The sequence below is a fragment of the Dasypus novemcinctus genome, chromosome 2 (assembly GCF_030445035.2).
Source record: "Dasypus novemcinctus isolate mDasNov1 chromosome 2, mDasNov1.1.hap2, whole genome shotgun sequence".
Classification (NCBI taxonomy): domain Eukaryota; kingdom Metazoa; phylum Chordata; class Mammalia; order Cingulata; family Dasypodidae; genus Dasypus; species Dasypus novemcinctus.
The window spans coordinates 184171070-184195742 of NC_080674.1; the positions used below are offsets into that span (position 1 = coordinate 184171070).

Below are 24673 nucleotides of genomic sequence, written 5' to 3' on the forward strand. Positions count from 1 at the left end.
CTGACTACAGCTTTCCATGGCCCCTTGTGCTAATGACCAGTGAAGTCTCCTTTCGACGGTGGGGGAACGGGTGCTGGGGGAGGGGGCCGTGAGCTTAGGGCCTCAGTAGAGCAGGAAGTTGGATCAAGTCCTCTGGTGCCATGGTGATGGTTACTATAGAAACTATAGAAACATACTGGCTGCACTCAGGGCACCCACTGCAATGGAGGTGGGGGGGCGGCTTATAGACTGGAGTCAACAGGGAGCGGAACTCTGTCGTGGTTAGACAGAGAGCTGGGTCTCGTCTTGGGGCTGCCCATACCTGTGTCTCCCTCTCCAGCTGCCATTTCTACCTCCAAGCCCCTTTGGTGGCTGAGCTCTCTCAGCCTGGAAAGTCCCTTCTGGTTTCTTTCCTTGACGAACCCCTACATGTCCTCCAAGCCTCATCTGGATGCTTCCTTTCATTCAGCAAAGACTATTGAGTGTCTCCTCCCTGCAGGACCCCATTCTGGCCACTGGGGCCAGCAGCGGGCAAGCAAGACAAGGGCCCTCCTCCAGTCTAGGCTGGAAGGACACATTTGTTAGGGAAGCACCCAAGTTAAGAAGTGCGGAGACTGCCAGCGTGCCACAGAGGAGGCAAAGGAGGGTGAACGAGTGGACAGTGATGGGCGGTCGGGGGTGATCCTTCAGAGGGACATCTGTCCCCCACAGCCCTCCTCCCCTCCTCATGGCCACATTCTGGCAGGGCCAGCTGTTCTCTTTCTTTTCCATGGTTCCGCCGCATCCTTTGCTTCCCTACATCACAGCACCCACGACACTATAACGCCACTGCCTGACTCCCCCCTACGCTGCTGCCGCCTTGAAGGCAGGAGTCAAGTCCGAGTCACCGCTGCATCGTCCCCAATGACTGGCACATGGTGGGTATGGCAAGGCCCACGTGCTTGCTGAGTGTGTGGCAGGGGTCAGGCAAGGCCATGGATAGGGTCTCATGTCTTGATTCCAGGGCATAAATAGGATTTGATCACATTTGATGTCTTTTTTTTTTTAGGAGGTACCAATGCTTGAACCCAAGGGCCTCATACAGGGGGAGCAGGTGCTCAACCACTGGGCTACATCCACTCCCCAACATTTGATCGTCTTATAACTTGAGGAGCCAGGGCTTAGCTGGGTTAAGGAACCAGCTCCAAGTCCCACAGCGGGCGTGTGGCAGAGCTGGGACCCAGGCCCTACTCTCTGAACTCCACGCTTGCTTTAGGTAGCATGGTGATAGCTGTGTTGAGAAATAATTCACATCCCCTACACCTCACTCGTTGAATGCGTACAAGTCACTGGCTGTTACTTTATTCATGGAGTTGAGCCACCATCTGCACAATCCAGTTTAGAACATTTTAATGACAAAACAAAAACACCACCCAAGGCTTCCAGCCAGGGCCCCAGGCCTCAGCTTTGGAGGAGGGCTTGGCGTCCAGAAGTCAGCAGCAGTTGGTGACTCTGGAATTGGGGGATCTCCGAGCAGCGTGGCTGCCTTCCTCTCGAGCTTTTGCTTATTGGCATTTTAAACGTCTGTTTCTGGTTTCTCTGAATTAAGATCCCAGTTCTCCACTGCAAATCTCAGAACAACCTACGGGCGAATAAGTAGAATTCCGGGAGAGCCTTCGGAGGGCTCTGCTCTCTGTAACACTGGGCGTGCTCGCCCACGTGGCTGCTCAGAATGTCTGGAATTCATCTGCCCCTGTGTGTTTAAAGCCCCAGGCCTTGTGGAAATCTGGCTTTGTGGTCCCTGCTGGCAGAGAATGAGCTGTCGCCCGGGGACACTGGGGGGTCCTTGAACCCCGGGATCGCATGGCTCTCCTGTTCCTGAAGGGCCCGTGTCCGGTTGAGATAACCACTTAGCCCCAGGCCCAATGCAGGGAGATCAGCTTATGATTTTCTTAGTGTCAGGGGAGGTGCCATTGTCCCAAATGTTCACATCCTTCCACTTTTCACAAGCACCTGGATTTCACCTCTGAAGATGTATTTATTAAAATATTGGAGTGTAACGGGTATAACCTTCTCCCCAGTCTTATGGAAAAGGAGGTCACGGGTCTTTGTAACGTGCTAACTGAAGCCCCGAGCTGCCAAGGTTGGCAGAATGTTCCGTATCTCCTGGCTCCATGCTTCCCTTCCATAGACTTGTGCAAAGAAACTCAAGTTCTTAATCAGTCTCTCCAGGTCAGGTCTGCACGCAAAGGCTGGTGAAGCAAGCTCTGGAAAACCTCTTTAGTTCTCTGATCCTTTTGCTCATGGCCAGCTCTGCTTTCTCCGTCCTAAGTCAGGATTCACAGGTATAAGTGATGGAAATCAAACCTGACTAGTTGAAGCAGGAAAGAGGTTCTTAAAGGTTATTTACTGGGTGGCTCCCAAGGCCTTTGGGGGCCAGAGATCCAGGCTTGGAGATGGCGGTGTAGGCAGGAACAATTCCCATCACCCATCGAAGCTGTCCCCATGAAGATACAGCTGTCCCTCCACTGGGCATGGACTCTGCCACCAGATCCACCAATACTGTCAAGACTAGACCCCGGACCCTGGGGCTGAAGGAGCCTCTAGAAGGCTGATTCAGCTCAGGACTGCCTCTTGCCAGGGTGGATTCCATGCAGCCCCTGCCTCTCTGAGTCACTAGCATCCAAGTCAACGTCTTGACAGGGTGTGTCTGATTGGAGCTCTAGTTCCTGCTTCCTAGCTGCAAGGGAGGCTGGAAGTCAATTTCAGCTTTTTTAGTGGGATGTTGCCTCTGCTCACCAGGCAGACTCAAGAGGTGGGGAAATTTCCCCAAAATGGCCAGCAATGGTTACTACAGCATCCAGGCAAATTTGCCTCCCTCCTCCCTGGTAATGTCTGACCTCTGCATACCATGGGATCAAAAGAGGGAGGACATTAGTCCCCGAATAAATCCTACTCTCCCCTTCCCCCAGGTGTAGCTAGTTGTTGTAAAGCTGATCAAAACACAATGTAAATTTAGCACCTGAAAGCTGATCCCATGTGGACTTTAGATTGAATGCTCAATGCAGTTTATTTTCTTCAACGCCAGCTGTTCATATGACCCATGCACAATAACCAGGAGGCACACAACACATATAAAGGTGGAGGACACCAGAATCTCTAGAGTCTATTGGCCTGAGAGCCTGCAGGTGGGTGCCTTTTGCAAGTGGGCTCTGGAGCCAGGTCAGATGCATTCAGAGCCGGAGCCAGTGAAGCGCTGGTCACGGAGCAAGGGCAGCGGCGAGTCTCTTGACAGCACAGCGTGGAGGCCTTGAAGCAGGGAGTGAGAGTGACCCGGTTCAATCTGCCTCAACCTGACGCTCAACGGAGCGGCCTCTACACTGGGGTATTGGAAGCGGCCACCCGGCAGGCGTCGCGCCACTCTGTATCATTTCTTTGCACAAATGTCTGGCGATCGCTTCTTGTAAAAATATGTTTTCTCCACCTGTTTACGTTCTATTTGCGGCCAGTGTGTTTACAATGGGTTTTGGGGACTCAAGAGCATGAATATCATCGCAGTACCTCACATCAGGGCGACGGGTGTGCGAGTGACACCTGACATTTACACAGCTGCGAGAAACCCCGAGTGACTCCGGACAGAATAAAGAATCCTGCTCTCAGATGGCCACACAGACCACACAGACCAAAGTGGGAGCACTTGTTCCCCAAAGGCAGCTCAGGGTGCACTTTCCCAAAAAAAAGGGAGGGAAAACAACATGTGTTCAACACAGCTGGGAAATCCTGTGGCAACAGATTAGAAGTAAAAATAACGCGTCAGAGAAGACACCGAGGTGTCTCAGCGGACGCCTGTCTTCTCTGGTCCGAGCTGGGGTGCGAATGGACCTTGGCTCTCCTGGCACTGCAGTTCCTCTGCGGGGAATTCCCTTTCCTCTCTTCTGTGTCTTGCAGGGGAGACTTCCTAGACGGGCTGGGGAAGTCTCTGATTCCCTGGTGTGGTTTTTATCCTTGAGAGGTGATGCACTCTGGGGGTAAATGCACAGGCTTTGGCCTTGGGCAGATTTACCTCCTTTCTGCAAGTTGGGCAGTTTTCTTGACCTCTGTAGGCCTCAGCTTCCTCTTGAGTAAGGTGATAGTATTTATACCATAGGATTGTTATGCAACAACATCAGTGGGATAATCTAAGCAAAACACAGTCATGGAGTAACTCGATAAAAGGTAGTGGTTATACTAATACTGATAACACAAGTCTTCATTATTAGCATTTTCTTCACTAGGTTTAAGAATTAGGGCAAGTCTGAGCCTCAACAGACTTCAGCTTGTTATGGCTAATGCAGTGTGAAAGAAGTGAAGCGTACTATTCTGGGGGGAAGCTTTAAGGGACATCTTGTGGTTCCCTCATATTCTTTTTTTCCCCCTTTACCACAAAATTAGCTATGTTCCAGAAAGGCTGCTCTGTCATCCTAGGTCCCTCAGTAAGGCAGATGTGGAGGAGAGTCATCACTGACCCACAAAGGGAATACAGCATGAGTGAGAAATTAATTATTATTGTTGTACGCCACTGAGATTTGGAGTTGTTTGTTGTTGCAGCATAATCTAGCCTGTCCTAACTGATGTAGGTCAGATGTCAGATACCCCAAGCAAACTTCTCTTCCCTCCCAATCTACCTGTTGCCACCCTCATTGCTTCTAGTCTTGGATACCCTTGGAAATGGCAATTCTAATCTGATTCTTTCCCAGAGAAGGAGAAGGCATGCAGCAAGGACACCACCTCAGCATATGAAGCTGTGCTCAGGGTGTGCTATGTGATCTGCTTTCAGCTGTCCACACTCAGCAGCAGCAACTGGGGAAGTGTAGTGAAATGAACACCATGGGTTGCATACCTAACTTGCATTCTGCCTTTGTGCCTTGTCATTATATCCCTCCACCCCACCTCCACATGGGTCAGGGAAAGCTGAGCCCGTCCACAGCTCCAGGGGGAGGTCCTGAGCTGTTTAAGCCAGTGTTCCTCCAAGCATGGACCACTGACCAGTGCTGTACTATGAACAATTTGCTATTGGGACATGATGAGATAAGCAAAGAAATGGAGAGGAAGACTTCTGAAGCTTCTATGGCAATTTGACCTGGCCATGACACCCAGTACATGAGCGGTGGACTCCCCTGGTTGAGTGGGTGGCGTCAAATACGGTGAGTTCTACAACTGCAAGTAGACACAGGACCACTTATTTTGATCCTTATGTTGGTGGCCAATCATGATAGCTCTTGTATTAGTCAGCCAAAGGGGTGCTAACGCAAAATACCAGAAATTGGTTGGTTTTTATAAAGGGTATTTATTTGGGGTAGGAGCTTACAGACACCAGGCCATAAAGCATAAGTGACTTCCCTCACCAAAGTCTATTTTCACGTGTTGGAGCAAGACGGCTGCTGATATCTGCGAGGGCTCAGGCTTCCTGGGTTCCTCCCTTCCTGGGGCTTGCTTCTCTCTGGGTTCAGGGTTCCTCTCTTTCCACGGCTTGCTTCTTTTGGGTTCACGATTCCTCTCTTCATGAGGCTTGCTTCTCTTTCCTCTGTGTGCTTACTTCCTGGGGCTCTAACTTAAGGCTTCAGCATCAAACTCCAACATCAAAATTCTAACATGAAAAACCCTCAGCTCCGTCCTTTGCCATGCCTTTTATCTGTGAGTCCCCACTCACCAAGGGGTGGGGACTCAACACCCTAATGACATGGCCCAATCAAAGCCTTAATCATAACTTAATCATGTCCAGGTACAGACCAGATTACAAACACAATCTAATATCTATTTTTGAAGTTCATAACCATATCAAACTGCTACAGCCCTCTTTCACTTATAAGTGATGGCCCAAGTCTTGGGCAGGGGACCCAAATATGGCCAATGAGACATGAAGGGCAGTCTGATGGGGTCTTCTGGGAAAGGTTTCCTTATTTTGAAAAGACTCAGAAAGAAACCACTTCTCCTTTCCTTTGGTGGTACTTTGAGTCTGGATGTGATATTCACAACTGCCTCTGCTCTTCCTCTGGAGATCCAGCTTTGTGAGAGAACAGTGAGAGTCTGGGTCAGCCCAAATCTCACCTCTGGTCTGCTGCCATTAGAGTGAGATTTTTTTTTTTCTTCTTTATCTAACAAATCTTTATTGACTGCCTATTCTGATCAAGGCACTTTGAAGACACCCAGTTATGTTTTCCTCTCGTGCACCTTACAGTCTAATCACAAAATATAACAACGCATACAAATAAAGCCAGCTAAAAGTGGTGCATGTCATGAAAATGTACAGACAAACGAATATGCAAATATAGAGAATGGGGAATTATTTCCAGAGGACTATCGTAACGTGATGTTGGCATAGAAACACCAGGCACTACGGTACATATCTCCTTTCTACGACTTGGCTACTTCTCTCCTTCCGTGGGCCATACCAACTTCCTCACGTGGTGACCTCAGGGCAACGTACCAAGAAGGCAAAAAGCGGCAAGGCCTCTTAAGTCTCACCTAGGATACCTCATGATGTCACTTGGGCTGCATTCTGCTGGTCAGAGGAAACCACAAGGTCATCCTAGATTTGAGGGGCAGAGACCCCATCTCTTGAAGGCAGGAGCAGCAAAGTCACAATGCAAAGGAGTGTACACGCCAGGATGGGAGGAATTTGTGACAATATTTTGCAATTTAACACAAGGAGGAAACTCATAAAAATCTAGAAGGACTCTGTACTCAGATTGTTTTACAACTGCCTTTAAACTCTCCACTTTTTTAAAAATAAAATTTTATTGAAGTATAACATTCATACACGAACATATCTAAACAATAAGCGTATATATAAGTTGTGAACTGACAAAACAAACATGCATATCTTCATACAAGGCTCCCATATATCTCCCCACCACCAGCACCTTGCATTATTGTGAAATATTTGTTACAAACTATGAAAGAGCATTGTCAAAATATTACCACTAACCCTAGCCCATATCTTACATTTGGTGTATTTTTCTCCCAACCCACCCAATTATTAACACCCTATATTAATAGCAGCAGACCAAAGGTGTTACATATTTGCTATCATTCAGGAGAAAATGTTCTCATATATGTCCTGTTAACATAGTCCACCATCCACCACTGGATTCCCTGTGTTATACAGTCCCATGCTTTGTACAATCATTCAAAGTGTGCACTCAGTGGCTCTCATTTTCATCACAGAGTTGTGCTCTCATCACCTCAGTCAATTTTAGAACATTTTCATTACTCCAAAAGGAAAACTCCCATACCTACTTTTATTTTTTTCAAATGTTACATTCAAAAAATATGAGGTCCCCATATACCCCCCACCCACCCTACCCCACCCCTCCCTCATCAACAACCTCTTCCATCATCGTGGCACATTCACTGCACCTGGTGAATACATTTTGGAGCACTGCTGCACCACATGGACAGTGGTCTCCATTGTAGTCTACCCTCTTATACCCTCATTGTTGTCCCTTAGTATTAAAAAAATATCTTCTTGCCATTGCTGCAAAATATTATATTATTGTTAACTATGTTCATAAGTTACATTAGTTGTAATTTTCCCATCTCACTCCACTTTAAAGAAAGCAGAAACACAAGCTGTAGGTGATGTGTTATACAAACGGTTTGTGCAAGAAAAGTAATGTGGAATTCCACTTAGCTGACAATACTTAATCAAAAGATGTAGGACTTACATAAAAAGCCAGGCAAATGCTTGTACATTAAAAGTCTTAAGCTAAAAAAAATTAAGGCAGTATGTCTTTTTAATGATTTTTAATTGAGTAACCCTTATCCCTATTATGTTGGTGAAGACGCCTTCTCTGGTGCACCAAGGTTCTTCTGGGCCAGTGGAGAGCGTGCTCTCAGTGTTCTTAATGGAGCCATGGAACTCCATGACATGGATGGACCCCATTTTATTTAACCATTCCCTCTTTGGCAGAGTCCCCCACAGGACTCCAAGCTGCCAGAGGACAATGGACCCCTCACAATCTTCTTTGAGTCTCGTCTGCCTGGTTTGGTGTCTGACTCAGAGCAGTGGCCCAAAACACATTCATTTGTTAAGTGATATCATAACAGAGGTTTCCCACAAATGTTTGGTGAATGAATGAAGGCATTTTAAAAATATATTTTTATTATCAAAGTTGTGAACTTAGAAAATAATCATGCACATGTGTAGAATTCCCATACAACCCTTCACCAACACACCACGCTGTTGTAGAATATTTAATACAGATTATGAGACAGTATCATCAGACTAGTACCACTAACTATGGTCCATAGTGTACATTTGGTATATTTTTTCCTATACCCTCTTATCATTATCACAGTACATCTTTGGCACTGATGCAAGAATATTACAGTATTGCAGTTAACTATAGTCCATAGGTTACATTAATTGTATTTTTTCCATGCTTCTCCACATTCCCACCACCCTGCAACAGTGACATACATCTGTTCTAGTGCACAGGACGTTGTTGCATTTGTACTGTTAACCACAATTCTCATCCACTTGGAAGAAGGTATTTTTGAAAAGGAGAGTAATGCTTTTAATTGTTTGGGCAGGGTGGGGGGGGGAAGCAATGCGCAATTACGGAATCAGGATGCAAAGCATTTCAGGGCTGGGAAGGACCCTGAGGGCTCCGGCAGGGTCTGGATCAGTTTTGCAGTCCCTAGGATTCTTTCTCTGTTCCTGTCTGACGCCGCCTTCCAAGGTCACCTCCTCAAGGCTCTGTGCAGAGACAGCACCCCAAAGGGACAATCGATTTGGAACATCTGATCGGCTCTCTGACTCAGATCCACTAGCTTGTAAAATCCAATAAATGTCGAGGATCTGTCAGGCCCATTAACCTCTGGAGGTCTATTAAAAGACTCGGCTTGAGCTAAGGAGATTGTGCTTCTATCGTGAGGATGCCAGGCCAGCCTATTGCCATCCCCCTGCATTTAGGACGTTAGGAAAGGGGGTCTCCCTTCCTTCAACTGGCACACATCGGGCATTTGTAATGTGACTAGCCCTGAGTAGGTGTGTGGGTGGGAAAGCTTTCCAGAACTTCTTTACCTGCTCCCAAGAAAATGAACCTAATCCCTCTCTCCCATGCCTCTCTCTGTCTTTTCCCAAAATAACTGTGATCCATAATTATTTGCTTGCATGCTGGTCCCCTCCACTAGACTGCAAGCACCTCAGGAACAGAGTGTTTGTCGGGAGGCTTTTTAGTAAAAAGGGAGGGAAACCCTAACCCAAATTACTTTAGTGATAAAGGGCCACTTTCTCAGCACATGCACTCAAATGGTCCAAAGGCACAGTTCTGGCACGGTTGGATTTGGGAGTCCCAAAGATGTTAGCAGGAGTCTCGCGTTCATCTTGTGGCTCTGGTCTCTTCTGGCAAGCCCTCCCTATATGTGGGCAGATGGGAGCTGGCAGAGCTCATGGGGTGGCAAGACTGCTTGCAGCAGCCCTATGCATCCTGTTTCCAGCCTAGAAGCCCAGTGAGAAAGAACCTTTCTTTCCCAGTAGAGCCTGCAAATCTCCCAGCCTGATTTCCGTTGGCCCAGGGTGGGTCCAATGTACTGTTGTCAATCTGGTACATTCCTCTAGCAAAATATTTACCTTGTGGTGCTGTAATTACAGGTTTGCTTGCTTGTTTCCCACCTGGAACTGTGAGATCCATGATGGCTGGAACCAACTCCATCTCCCTAGAGCCCAGCGTAAGAGCTGGCACACAACAGGTGCTTGGTAACTGTGTGTGCAATGAATGAAACTCACATTGTTGAGGGTCTCCTGTGTAGTAGTGGCTGTGGAAGTCCACCCATGGAAAATTGTGTTTCCAAAGAGGCTGTAAAAATATCCCCTACCACACATGCTTTTATATGAGGAGACCTTGCTGTTGCTACATCGAGGTGGAGTCCGTTTGCCTTTCCCTCAAATCCTTAGGGTGGCCCTCACACCTGTTATGACCAGTAGAAGCAGATGGAGGTAATGCTGGGTAACTTCCGAGGCTGAGCCTTAAGAGAGCTCTAGCTTCTGTCTTTGCCTCTTGGAGTGCCCCTCACTGCCATGCTGGGAGGAAGCACAAGCTGCCAGGCAGAGAAGCTACAGGGAGGGGGACTGAGGTACACCCCTGACAGCCTCAGCCCAGCTGGCGCCTAGAAATTTTGGACCTTCCAGCCATCCCAGGGCCTCGGCTGGCTCCATGTGAAGCTAAAGAACCACCCAGTCAAGCCACAAAATCAAGAAAAATAAAAAAAAAAAAAAACAATAACAAAACTTCCTCCTCATATCAATCCTACGGAAACAGAGGCTTAGAGACATTAGGTACTGTTCTTCAAATCACACAGCCCTTAAACAGTAGCGTTTCTGACTTAAAGCCAGGATATGCTCAAGGAAAGTAATTTTGCCGCAGTTTGATGATGGAAAGCAGTAACAGGGAGGCAAGCCATTTGGTGAAATCACATAAATGTGTTTCAAAGCCGGGCACTGGATTTGCTGTTGATACTTTTTTAAGGGTTTTAGCATGGTAGCTGGAGACGAGGGCCCGAGACAGGAGCTAGGTCGGTAGCCTAAGTGAGTGCGGGGTGGTCTGCAATAGGGGATGGTGGGGACTGTGGATACAGGAGAGCAGTTGCGCCATCTTAAAGAGGCAGCCACTATGCAGGCCATGCCAGCTGCTACCATGCCAGTTGTGTAAGTGGGGCCAAGGCTACCGGATGTTCCATTTTTCAAAAGCACTAGGTATTCAAATCCTCCGTTGTTGTCTGAGTTTGGGAGGAAACATTCTCATACCAGATCCAGCCCACAGAATCTCAGCTTTTTGCCCTTCCTTTAAAAGAAGGCCAGTTTGGGGTTGTACAAGGGAAGCATACCCACTGCTTTTGTTCTGACAAACATGTTTTTCACCCATAAGCTTCAGAAAGGGTCACAAAATGCCCCGCTCTTGTTTTCCATAGTTAAGGCAATTCTCCTGGGACTCCTGGCCTCCCACCTGGCTTTGCTTCTCTAAAGCTCTGGTCAGGCTCTGCACCCCGGGAGAGACCCACTGGGTAAGCTCTACATGGACAGCCAGGCAGCTCCTCTTTCCCTGCCGTGGTCGGCCAAGGACAGGTGAACCGGCTGGCAATCCCGCCTGCAGCGTGGCCTCCCAGGCAGGCACCAGGTGGAGGGGCGGTGACTGTTTCGCCCCCAGGTGGCCCCGTGGCACCATCCTGCTTGGAGGCAAGGAGAGCAGAAAGCATCCTACAGAATGACTTCACTCTGATTCGGTCCAGGATCCAAGGGGCGACTTCCCAGCCGGGTCTAAGGCAGCCATGGAGGGCGCTGGAGAGGAGGCAGCCGTTTCTCGTTTCCCTCCTTGCTTGGGCCTGCCTCAAGCTGGCGGACCATTTCTCTGCATTCTTCTGTGCTTTTCCAGAACGCTCAAAGCCTCCCCTGCTTCTCTGTCTCCTGCTGCTGCTCGAATAGCTTTTTACAGCGACGTCAGGGCCCCACCTCCTTAACTCCTTCACCATGTACTACAAGCCAGTAATGCTGCAGGAGTGGCTGCTGAGGCTCAAAGCAGTCAAAGGACAAAGCGTCCAAAAATCACGTCGTTGGTGGACGTAGACCCAGCTATTCTAATGATTGCTCGGATTTTCCACTCAGCAGCTATTTTAAGGTCATAACGTCCGTGTTAATCACTGAAGAGTCTCCTGCCTACCCCTGATTCCCAGGTGCCCAGCTCGTCTCCCCACAGGCAGCCACTCAGCAGCTTCTCATGTGTCCTGCCGGATGTTAAAAACAAGAGAATGGCCTGGCATCGCTACTGGCCAGCGTTGGCCAGACTCCAGAGCCGCTTGACAAATGATCACTGCCTCTTGGTGGGTGCCAGACGTGCGGCCCCAGGGCCCCAGTTTCCAGCACTTTCTCCAACTTCCCTTCTCTGGACACCCCAGGGATCCCACTTCCTGTGGGCTTAGGGGGATGGGCTCTCACTGGCTCACGCTGGTCAGGTGTGCAGGCAGGGATAAGGCAGAGGCACAGGTGTCTGGTGGCTCCGAGATGGGCAGATGCCGTGTGTGACCTTGGCGAGTGCCTTAACCGCCTTGAGCCTCAGTTTCCCCACTGACACTGCCCAAGGAGCAAAGGGTCTGCTCCTCGGGTTTGGGGAGGGATCAGGGAGAAGGTGCCCGCAGGTGCCTGCAGCAGGCTTTGCAGAGGGTAAGATTTGGGTAAATGTTTGCTGTTGTGACTAGAATGAAGGTTCAGGGTGAAAATTGACCATTACACCAGCTGAGCCTTCCCTATTTCACACTGGCCCTGGCGCTTAGCTCCTGGCACATAGAAGGCACCCATTAAATATTCGTTGCCTCAATGAACCAAGGAACCGTCTCTCTGTTTGCTGAAGGAGCCGCTATTAACAAACTAGGTGACTCTGGCCTGGTCCCTTCCCCCCTCTCTGGGCCTGTTTTTCCCCACCTCTGCGGAGGTGGGTCTCTCCCTCCAGGCCTCCACCCATCGAGCCCAGTTCTCCTCTGAACCCTCCTTCCAGATAGTCCTCCTTCTTCTTCCCTGAATATTAACATTCCAATTAAACTAATCCATTTTCGAGTGTCTCCGTTGCCATGGTATCACAACTGCTTCCTCTTCCTCCCCTTCCTCATCGTACTCCCTCCCTTCCCACCCCAGGCGACAGCCCTTCTGCCTTAAAGGGCCAGCTTTGCGGTCCCCCAAGAAAGAGGCCCTGTCCCATCACAGGAGGGCAGTTACTTCCTGGCAGGGCTTTCGTTTTGGGTTTAATCTTGGGGGAGGCAAATTGTAGCTAGGAGCTGTCGAGACAGGGGTCCCCAAGGAAGAGGAGGTACTCTCCCAACTGCCGAGTCTGAAAAGGTGGGACCTCCTGCTACTCGCCTAATTCTCGCACTGATGTTTGCCCCAGAAACAGGCGGGGTGGCACACGGGAACGATTTTCAAATGTGCCCACCCACCAGAGAGACCTGGTTTTGCAGAAGGCCAGAGCACAACAGGTAGACATTTTTAGCCCTCTCCTGTGGGGCATGACTTCATGTTGTTTAGAGCTTGAGGCTTAAGTAGAGTCATGGTTGCCCTCAGAGGCCACTGCCGTGGGCTTTGGGGATGGAAACTCTTAAAGGCATTGCCTGTGAGGGCCGAAAGATTACACAAGAAGCAAAGGTGCTAGCAAAGGTTAATAGACCATAATCAAGTAGCCATTATGCATTAGGTCCCATGCTAAGCATTCACATTCCTGTTTCACTGATGAGGAAACAGGTTCAGAGTGGTCCAGTCCTTGATCGTGGTGGACATACTATGTTGATGAGACTGGGCTGACACTGTGTCCCCCAGGACCCCCTTCCCTGTAGGGTTGTGGGTCTGAGCTAGCCCAAACGGCATGTGCGTGAGACGCTGGAAGGTGGACTTGGTGAAGCAGCGGCCGAAGCCCTCTGCAGACCCTCCGTGTTGGCGAGGCGACGGCGAGGCGTGCAGGCGTCCATGGATGCCTTTGCTCTCTTCTGCTCTGCATCCAGCTCTCCTTCACCCAAGACACTGGGAGACCAACCCATGAGGGCAAGGGCTCCCGTATTCTCCTCTCCAGCCTCTCCCTGCCAGTCCCATGTGGCTTCCCAGGTTGACTTGGCTGCCCCACCTTCCTTCTTCCACATCTGGGTAAAGAGTCATGCCAAAAAATAATTCCCTTTATTCCCCAGAGATTCTCTTTCCCAATTGAATGCCAACTGATACCTTGAACAAGGAATGCGGTTAATAAGAAATGGTTGAAGCCCAGCCTGGTTGGACAGCCTGCATTCCTTCTATGACATTCTCCGAGGTGTCCGTAAATGGAGCGTTGCTGAGCAGCGAGGTGCCCGGTGCTCCCCCAGCCCGTAAGCGCCTCAAGGAAGCGGACGGCTCTGTGCTGCCCGTCGTGGCACCTGCCCGGGTCTGATGCCACGCCTGGAATGAGGAAGGGGTGCTGGGCCTGTTGGTCGTGTGAGCAAATGAGTAGATGAACGCGGCCGGTCGGGAAGGTTTTCTGTGGTATGTTTCTGGCTGGACAAGATGGTCAGGATAAGAAGGATGATCGACACAGTGGTTTCTGGGTGACCTCATGGTCCCAGAGCCAGAAAAGCCCTCCCTTCTCTGCAGACACGCTGTGAGCCTCGTATGGCTCTCCTGACGCCCCACCTCGTCTCCCAGGAGAGGGCCCCTGCCCAGCAGCAGCCTCCCAGCAGCAGCCTCCCAGCAGCAGCCTCCCAGCAGCAGCCTCCCAGCAGCTGCCTCCCTGGGCCTGCTGCCGCTGAGGGCGGCGCGGCCACCTCCCCAGCTTCCCAGGCTCCGCCGAGTCCCGGGCCCCCTTGTCGGAGGGGCTGAGGGGTGCTTGGCTGCAAGCGGCAGGCTTTGAGTGGTAAGTGTCTGCACCTCTCAAACGCCTTCCCTCTGCACAGCTTATCTCACGGCAACTCAGCCCTGCTGGTGCAAAGGGGGGCCCGGCAGCGAGCCCCAAACCAGCTGGCCGTTTCCCAGGGAGGAAGGCAGCCACGACACCCACCCGGCCTCAGGCAGACTGCCATAAGCCTTTCCTTCGGTGTGCCCTCTTCTCCTCTTTCAGGAAGGCATTTGAAGCCCTCCAAGAATCTGCCCCCTGTTTTTTGACAAGCTCCATCTCTGCCACACCTCCAAGCACTTCAGTAGCCGCCCATCCTCCCAAGAGAGGTTTCCTGCCCGCCTGCCTGCTGTGCGCTGGGGACTGCGGACAGGGTGGGGGTGAGGGAGATGGGGGAGTGGCCGAGGGGCAGGGGAGGGCAGCAGTCCCTCCCTGCCTTTAGCTCCAAGTCTCAAATCAAATAATCACACTGCTGAGTAGCAACTCCGCTGCATGTCCTGGAGGAAAAGAGCAGGGTGCCATGGAGCATAACACAGGGGCTCCCACTTGGCCTGGGGGAGGGAGGAGAGTTGCCAGAGAAGGGTGCTTGAGCTGAACCCCAGAGGGGAGTTTTAATCTGGGAGCCCCAGGATCCGATCTGTAGAGACGGAGACAGATTGGAGGGGGTGGGTGCTCCCTGGTGGGTGTGGGGGAACTGTTAGGAGGCTGCGACAGTAGTCCAGGAGGAGGTAGTGGGTGCTGGAGTGCGGGTGGCGGCTGCGGCGACAGGGAGAAGTGGGCAGATTCGGGCTATATTTAGGATTTTGTGACAGTTGGGACAAGTGAGTGGGAAGGTGCCCAGGATGCCGCCTGCCTTTCTGGCGCGTGCACCTGGGGGGCTGGCGGAGCCTCGGCTGCGCTGGGGGAATCCTAGAGGGGGAGCAGGCCCTGGGGAGAGAAGAAGGGGTCGCTGGAGCCAGCCACAGGGTGATGGTGATCGGCTCTTCCCGAATGCGCTCTGCTGATCCTCAGCCCCGTGCTTTTCTGCCGGTGTGGTTCCCTCTGCCTGGAAAGCCGTTCCCTCTGCCCTCGGGACCCAGCACCCGCTCAGACGCCAGCATCCGGGTCAAAGCCCCTTCTTCTGTGCCATTCACTCCGCATCCCTGGGGGGCGGCGACCCGCACCTCGCCTCGCTCACAGCCCGCATGGCGCGGGACCAGAAGGAACATCTCATCTGCTGCGCTTGCAGCAGCCTGAGGGTCATGCGGGTTTCTGGGAACCGGAGAGCAGGAAGCGCGCGCATGCGCGCATGTGTGTGTGCTTGCCCTGGAGGAGAGGAGACCAGGGCTGGGAGTAAGGACTCGGGGGACCCTGGCCTTCCCTATTCCCACCCCCCTCCTGGCAGGGCAGTGATGTTGGGGCGGTCAGGGGCTCCGAGGTCTGGCCCCCGTGCTTTGAGTCCGGGCTTGTCCACATAATATGCTCTGTGACCTTGGGCAAGTAATCATCCTTCTCTGGGCCTAAGGGTCCTCCCCTGAGATGATCCCAGCTGCCACCTCACCCGGCTGGTGTGAGGAGTAAACGAAGAGAACGTTTGCGAAGTCCCCAGCTAGGACCATGTAAAATGCACTCAGCGATAATGAACGGCAGCCGCCAGCCAACTCCCTCCCCCAACAAGGTCTGGTCTCCCAGTTGTGCCCACGTGGCCCCCACAGCACTCAGCAAAGCTGCAAACTAACATTCATTTGTGAGTTTATTTGGTTAGAGTTGTGTTTCCCATAAACTCCAAAAGAGCTGGAATGGGGTCTTACTTTGCTGACTCTTGTCTCTGACATCTAGCATGAGCCAGTAGGAGTACAGCAAGCATTTATCAAATCAATGGAGAATGGTAGCTGTATTAGTCAGCCAAAGGGTGCTGATGCAAAATACCTGAAGTTGGTTGGTTTTTATAAAGGGTATTTATTTGGGGTAGGAGCTTACAGCTACCAGGCCATAAGCATAAGTTACTTCCCTCACCAAAGTCTATCTTCAAGTGTTGGAGCAAGATGGCTGCTGACGTCTGTGAGGGTTCAGGCTTCCTGGGTTCCTCTGGGCTCAGCTCCTCTGTTCTCTCCACAAGGTCAGCTGTAGATTGTGAGGCTCTCTAGGTTTTGCCTCTCTCCATGAGGTCAGCTGTAGAATATCAGGTGAACGGCTCTGTCTTTTCCCTGAGGCTCCAGCTTAAGATCTCAGCATCAAACTCCAACATTGAGACCCTCAACTCTGTCCTTTGCCATGCCTTTTATCTGTGAGTCCCCACCCACCAAGGGGCGGGGACTCAATGCCCTACTGACTGGCCCAATTAAACCCATAACCTTAACTCAGTCATGCCCAGGTACAGACCAGATAATCCCTATCTGTTTTTGGAATCCATGACCATATCAAACTGCTATAGTAGGCCATTTCCCCCACCCGTTCTCCACCTGCTTCCTGGACAGCCAGCCACCATGTCCCCGTAAGGCCGACCTTCACACTGGCCCTGGGGCTGGCTTCACTGCCCTCTCTGGGTGGGACAAAGCCGAAGGCCAGAACAGAACCTGGGGCTGACGGGAAGTGAACTGGCCAAGATGAGTCTGCAGCCGCCCTGAGATGGCGAGGTAAGGCCAATGTCTGCCAAAGAGCTAGTACTGTATTTAACTGATGGCTGCTGTCGCCCTTTGCTCCTGTTAGCACACTTGAGAAATGACTTTTTTTTTTTATCCCAAGGCTCATGATTATTTTTTATTACTTTCAAGATCTCATTCCTTGTTTTAAACATCCTAAGTGAAGGCCGCTAATTTACCTCCGGGTTTTCTAATTCGTGAATCCTTGTTGAACTGTAAACTGCTATAAGATTATACCGGAGAGTATGGTTTTTCCTGGGGAACCCGGATGACTGTCAAAGAATTTGTTCTTTCTCGTGAGCCCCACAGAATGAAACAAATGGAAGGAAACCCGGCTGCTTCTTAGACAGTCCCAAACATCCCACTGCCATCTGAAAGATTGATAGCCATCGTCCTGAAACGAAGGCAGCTGCTTCTCCATCTTCGCCAAGCACTGAGACTGAAGATGATAATATGGAAAGCAAGGAGCAGTCAGCAGTTTGATCCTCCCCTCCTTTTTTTTCCCCCTTCAGGAAATTGCTCTTATGCAAGAGAAATGCAAGTTCACCCACAGCGGATCAGTCACATGATAAGAAATCTGTTTGCAAGAGAGGGAGGCTCATTTTACCATTGAAAGGCTGCATTTTATTTTGAGAGAGAGCATTTTTTTCCCCTAGGGTACAGGGACAGGATTAAGGCATCATGACAAGCACATGGCTTAAAAATGAGGCCAATTAAAAAAAAACATGAACCCATCTGACCCGTGTATGAAAATCTGTGGCTGTCACTGTCCACCTCTTGATTTGAGAGACCAGCCCAATTACGCTGGAGATCATTAAGATTCCGGTGAAATGAGTTTTCTGGTGTTTGCTTGTGATTTCCATTTTCTCATTACTGACAGAAGCTGCATTTATGGATCTTTCACTTTTAAACATGAGCTTCTGAGGCTGGCTTTTAAAAAATCGGCCTCCCCCAAAGGTATAATGTCAAATGCTTAAAATGTTCCCATCTCAGCTGGTGCCGTGAAAATTGTCCCTCCCCACCACTTTTTATTTTTTGCCTTTGGAGATGGGATTCACAGCCATAGGCAGACAATTGGATTTCAAAGCCGGAAAGCTCCAATGCACTTTGCCAGGAACTGCTGAAGCAAGCAGTGAGAGCCCACGCATGGGCTTCGCATGCCTGGCACGAACCAGCCCTCCCCTGGCAGCCCTCCCAGGGTGGACAAGAAGAGTGTGTGTGTTTTGTCTTTGTTTCTGCAAAGAGAAATCTAATTTCACCCCCTCTCCTCCCTCTTAGAGCCCTATCTGTGCGGTAATGCCATCAGCTAGGTGATATAGCTCTCAGAAGGCTGGGAGATTGCCTGATTCGTGAAATGCCAAGAGCTGGCATCGTGTAGGAGGGGGTCAGCTTCCAGGGAGCAGGCTGGACCCCAGGCTTGGTTGTCAGCCTTCATCTGTGGCCCTGTTCCTTGGAGCACTGTCATCTCTGAAGACCAAGGGCACTCTCAATTCTCCAGCCCAGCCTTCTCACAAGCTGCCAGCTGAGGGCCTGTGGCTGACGTCTGATCTGCAAGTCTGCTGAGAACAAAATGCTGACACTTGTTCAAGAAGCTAACGCTGTGACTGGAACTCTGGACGGGGAACCGCCTGGAGCTGGATTGAGGCTGTCTGTCTGTGTGCCCCCAGATGCACTACGGAAGCTTCTGGGCCCAGCAGTGCTGGGTTCTCAGGGGTTGCAAAGTCAAATGTCTTCTGAGTCAGGCAGATGGTGAAAGTGAATCAGTCTTGCTGGGTGTGAGATAATAGGGAACAGCATGGACTGTGGCAACGAGACAGGGCATGCTTTGCTGAAAGGCCTTCATTCTCAAACCAACCAATGAGCAAACAAACAAACAAAAAATACCTTGAAGGATGACACTCCCAACTCTGCCCCTGTCCTCAGTTGTGTCTCTGGCCACCTTCATTTATGTGGAAGACGCTGGATCCAGAGACAAGATCTGGGCCTTCCATTCATTGAGTGCCCACTGGGATGTATTCTTTCTGTCAGTGTCTTCACGGGTCAATGCTACTACTAATAATCTCTACTTCACCTACCTTAGAGAATTGTATGGAAATCAAATGAATTGATATATAAATGAAAGGAACCATTATATTGGTGTGGTGAGAATTTGATCATTCATTTAAAACATTTGGGTGCTGCTGCCTGCCAGACACTTTAAGAGTCCACGTGGGCCCCCATGACTGCAGGTGACAGCCACTGGGGACTTGCTGGGTGCAGCCCTGTGCTAAGTCCTGTGTGCGAATTACCCAGGAGTAAGCTCCGGGGCCAGGGCCTGGACTCTTTGGTTCATCATTTGAATTTCACAGCAACACGTTCTATGACTGGCACAAAGTAAGGACTCAAAATGTTCTGAATAAATGAGCAATCCTATGAAAAAGCCACTATTATATCATCATTTTATAGATGAGGAGACTGAGCCTTGGAAAGACATGGGAACATCCCTGAGATAACCCAATGTTCTACCTTACTGCATTTTTACCTATCAACATTGCTCTCTTGGGAAACGGACTTTGGCCCAGTGGTTAGGGCGTCCGTCTACCATATGGGAGGTCCGCGGTTCAAGCCCCGGGCCTCCTTGACCCGTGTGGAGCTGGCCATGCGCAGTGCTGATGCGCGCAAGGAGTGCCGTGCCACGCAAGGGTGTCCCCCGCGTGGGGGAGCCCCACGCGCAAAGGAGTGCGCCCGTGAGGAAAGCCGCCCAGCGTGAAAAGAAAGAGCAGCCTGCCCAGGAATGGCGCCGCCCACACTTCCTGTGCCGCTGACGACAACAGAAGCGGACAAAGAAACAAGACGCAGCAAATAGACACCAAGAAGAGACAACCAGGGGAGGGAGGGAAATTAAATAAATAAATAAATCTTTAAAAAAAAAAACAAAAACAAACAAAAAAAAACATTGCTCTCAAAGCCACTGCTTCTCAGTCATCCTCGAGATAACCCAACTAGCGACCGGCCGTTTTGGTTTCCTTGGCTGCTCTAGCAAATATTATGCAATGGGTTGGCTTAAAAAATGGAAATTTAAAAAGCTTATGGCTTTGAGGCTAAGAGAAAGTCCAAATCAGGGCATCAGGCGTCATCACGGCGCTGCGTTCTCCCTGAAGACTGGTGTTCTGGGCTGGCGGCTGGACCCTTGGTCCCGGCTCCTCTGTCACATGGCAAGGCACATGGTGTCTTCCCTGGCCTCTCCCTACCCTTCTGGGCTCTGCTGACACACAGCTTCTTGCTTCCCGTGGTTTTTTCTCGGTCTGAATTGCAGTCTGCTTATAAAGGACTCCAGGAATAAGATAAAGACCCATAGTGTTTGAGGTGGGCCCCACCTTAGCTGCAGGGCCTCATCAAAAGGTCCTCCTTAGAATGGGTTCACACCCTCAGGGCTGGAATAGAGGTAAGGACATATTTTTCCGGGGTCCATACAGCTCCCAACCACCAGCTGGCCAAGCTGGGTGGGAACCAGGTCTGCCCGGGCCTGAGCCCGGCTCCAGCCACGGCCCCGCCCTGTCCCAGAGCCACCCCGTCTCAGCGCAGTCCTTCCCCTCAGCTGCTCACAGCCTGGAGGCCCTGTCCACTCCTGCTGGCCACGTTCCACGTTACCACATTTTCGTCTGTCAACATTGCTCTCAAAGCCACAGCTTCTCAGTCGTTCTGCCCAAAGTGGACCTGAAAGAATGAAGCAAAACACAAGGCATGGCTAACGTCAGCCGATGCCGAGCGCTAAGCTGAGCGTGAAGAGTAGGAGAATTAAAGTGGGCACGTTTCCTGTGCCTGCTGTGACCAATGACCACAAACTGGGGCGGCTGGAAACAATGGAAAGGGATTCTCCCATGGTTCTGGAGGCCAGAAGTCCAAGATCAGTGTCCCTGGGCTGAAGCCAAGGTGCTGGCCGGGCTGGCTCTGGCAGACACTCGGTTCCTGGCCTTGTGCAGCTTTTGGTGGCTGCCGGAACACCTCGGCTTGTGGCTGCACCACTCCGAGCTTCAGTGCCAACACGTCAAACCTCCCTCTGCTCCATTTTCACATCGCCTTCTGCTCTGTGTGTGTCACATCTCTCTCTGCCTCCCTCTTATAAGGACACACATTCAGACAACCCAGGAGCATGCCCCCAACTCATGTTCTTTAATCACACTGGCAAAGATGTTCCCTCCCCCTTTTTAAAAATTTTGCCATTCAAGGTAGCATGCACCAGGAATTAGGACAGGATTAATTTTTTTTTTTTTTTTTTTTTTTTTAGGTACAGGGGGCTGGGAGTGAATCCAGGACCTCATATGTGGGAAGCCAGCACCCAACCACTGAGCCACATCGGTTTCCCTGAGTTGGTTTTTCATTTGTTTTGCTTGTTGTTTGTTTCTGGTTTTTCAGGAGGCATCGAGAACCCAACCTGGGACCTCCTATGTGAGAGGTAGGTGCTCAACTGCTCGAGCCACATCTGCTCCCTAGGATGGAGATTACTTTTCAGAGACATATTTCAGCCTATCACAGAATGTTACAACATCATAAACCAAGCCACTTTATTTACTTAGCACCCATTTGTTGAGCATCTACTAGGTTCAACACTGTTTGAGGTACTGGAGAAGTGGTGGAGAATGAGCTAAGGCAATGCTGCTGCCCTCATGGGGCTTCTCTTCTCATGAGGGAAAGAAGGAATAGAACCAAATAAACAGAAAGATATTATGTAACGGCAAATGCTGTGATAATAGGAAAACTGAGGGATGCGAAGGAGAAAGACTGGAGGGCTTCCCCGCGGAGGTGACAGTCAAGGTGAGACCTGATGAGAAGGAACCAGCCATACAGAAATCTTAGGGAAGAGCACCGTGCATAAAGGGAACAGCAAGCACAAAGCCACTGAGCAGGGAGTGAGCTTAGCACGCCTTTAGAGCAGTGAGGAAGCCAGTGGGGCTAGAGTGTGGTGGGCAGAGGGGACATGGCATGGGAGTTTGAGCGTGACCCTGAATATTTTGTGGTAGTTTTGTAGGCAGGGGAGAGGCACGACCTGATTTGTGTTTTTAAGTTCATTCAGCTCTCTCTAGGGAGAAATGAAGGAAGAAGTCGTCAAGTGGGAAGCAGGGCTGTCAGGGAGCCACGGCAGCCTCCAGGTGAGAGTGAAGCATTGCCTCCTCCCGTCAATGACGGAAGCTCCCTCCACAAAACGGACGGGCTCCGCTCCTCAGGTGAGTGCTTTCTAGGGATTCTGCCTATTTATTCTGGGCATTGAGCGGAGAGCCAAACTGGTGGAGTTTTGTGTGTGGTGATTTTATTTTATGGTGATCAATAGATACACAGGTAGTGTGCTGGTTAGGCTGATGCATCGGCTTGCCCAGGTAATGGGGCCCTGTGGTCTGGTCACGTGAGATCTGGGCTAATTTTAATACAAGGGCACTTTATGGACTTTCATCATCAGTGAGCTGATTTGCCATCGACAATGAGTGACGTCTCATCCAATCAGCTGAAGACCTTAAAAGGAGAAGTGATTTCAGCATTCAGAGAGAGAATTCCCATCTCTAATTCGGACAGCCAGTGTCTCCCGGGGAATTCGACAAGAACATTCATCTGAGTCTCTGGCTTGCCGCCTGCCCTTCAGAATTTGGACTTGTGCATCTCCATAGTTGCGTGAGACAGTTTTATAAAATCTCGTGCTATTTGTGGATATCTCCTGTCGGTTCTTCTTCCCTAGAGAATCCTGACTAACATAGATAGAATTAAAATGGCCATGTTGGTTAAAATTGGTTAAACATCTCCAGGGGCATTAATTACATTCACAATGTAGTGCTACCACCACCACCATCCATTACCCAAGCCTTTTCATCCCCCAAACGGTACCCACTAAGCAAGAATCCCTTTCTCATCTTCCCCCAGGGATAGAGGTTTGGAGTGCTCCCCCAATCATGGTACGCCAGCCAGGCCCCGGGAACTCAACCTGCATGAAAGGTCTGATTTCTGGAGCATTAGCAGCCCTGGATAACAGGCTAGTGAGAACGGACTTGGGTACAGCCGGCAGCCAAAGCAAGCCCCTGTTGGAGAACCAAAAAAGGCCATACCTGATAGTACATGTCATAAAATTGGGTGGCAAGTCCAAATAATTTAATCTACGTCTGATTTTCAGGGACACATTCCAGCCCAAGCTTCTGATAAGTGGCTTTCTATAAAAATCAACACAAACAGGGACAAGTTTAATACATATTATATAGGCATGTCCTAACTATTTTATAGCATTTCAAAGGGATTTTCTATTACACGGTACAAAAGAGAGACATACCATGCTTATTTGATTGCATGACAGGGTGTTTGCCGCTCAAACGTCTTAAATTCTCTCTAATCCCTGACTTTTCATGAGCTGAAAAAATTACAACACCGAGGTTGTAGAATTCAGAAAAAATGTCTTTGGAAAGATTTTAACGATTGTCCACCCAGTTGCTGTGTGACTCACCGTAAGCTAATCAACGTCTCGGTGCCCCAGCTTGCTCCTCTGTGAAGCGGGGATGAGATGGAGCCTCCTTCTCAGGCTGTTGAGAACAACGAATCAGACCTTGAACACACAGGCTCCTTCACGGCGCCTGCGCGGCAAGTGCAAGCTCTTCCTGCTGAGATAGTACATCGTCCTTCGTGAAGCGTCAGATTGTGGCTGTAATGCCACAGGCGTAAATGGACAAGGGAGTAAGTGGGACGCCACGACTCCGACAGCCAGCAAGGCAAGGGCTACCTGTCTACCCTGTTATAGGCACGTCAGCATTAATAGTAATTACACCGCGAATGGAGATGGCTTCACGGTTACACGCTATATCCCTGAAGGTCCTGGCGGGAAAAGAGAACTTCTCTCAGAGGACCTGAGAGATCTGAGTGAAGGGGCTACTCCACAGGTAGGGACAACGAAGGGAATGCTGAGGTTCCCGAAGGCTGGGATGGCCGATTGCAGGTACGGTCACAGATCCCTCCCACTCGGCATGCAGTCCCCCGGGCAACGTGCCTTTGCAGCGGCCCCGCAGGCATGGAGTCTCTTTTCCAGTAGTTGAATCTGGGCTGGTCTTGTGACCTGCTCCCGCCAATAGAATGTGCCGGAGGTGGTCTGGCGAGATTTCCGAGGCAGGGTTTTTGGATGTCTCGCCCCTCCTGCCTTGGCCTTCTGGGAAGCCGTCCTGAGAGTACCACGTCCAGTGGCCTGGCCCAGCCTAGATGAGGGTCAGAGCCCGGGCGGAGGAGAGCCACGACCTCTGGCCAACAGCCCGCGGCAATCAGGGGGGCTGCCCGACGGTGAGGGCGTGGGCAGCACTTCCGGGCGAGCGCGGTCCGCGGTGGCCTGGACTCCCCGGCAGGCGGGACTCTCCTCACGCCTGGTGTTAACTCCCAGGTTGGAAAAGCAAAGGAAGCAAAGAGGCGCTGCTCCGCCGCGTGGCATGCCCCAAGACCTGCTAGGCGCATTTGGTCTTGGACCCTGCGGTCCCGGGGCTCGGGTGTCTGGCACCGACGTGTTCACGGGCCGGCAGCGCAGGGCCACGCTGTTCCCTGTCCTTCCTGCTGCAGACTTCAGCCTCCCCCACCCGCTCCAGCGATGGCCCGTGGCCGGCACCCACCCTCCCCTTCTAGGACGGCGGGCTACTCACGGCTGTTTTCAATGTGCTTTCAGACACTGGGGCACCCGGGAACTGGGGCTTGCTTTTCCTGCCAGAGACAGGGCAAGGTGGGCCC

The 24673-nt window shown here is 50.8% G+C and overlaps 1 long non-coding RNA gene across 3 annotated transcripts; it reads right to left on the reverse strand.

Moving 5' to 3' along the window:
• Positions 1-16050: 16050 nt before the first annotated feature.
• Positions 16051-24133, reverse strand: LOC101427983 (uncharacterized). 3 transcript variants are annotated; one of them, XR_188764.3, is made up of 4 exons: positions 23418-24133; positions 23247-23324; positions 23029-23130; positions 16051-20653 (listed from the first exon to the last, which is right to left on the reverse strand). It is a non-coding gene; the product is annotated as an uncharacterized lncRNA (long non-coding RNA). The 3 variants fall into 3 exon arrangements; XR_002793236.2 differs by lacking the exon at positions 16051-20653 and adding an exon at positions 21488-22444; XR_009182013.1 differs by lacking the exon at positions 16051-20653 and adding an exon at positions 21488-22674.
• Between the last annotated feature and the right edge of the window lie 540 nt (positions 24134-24673).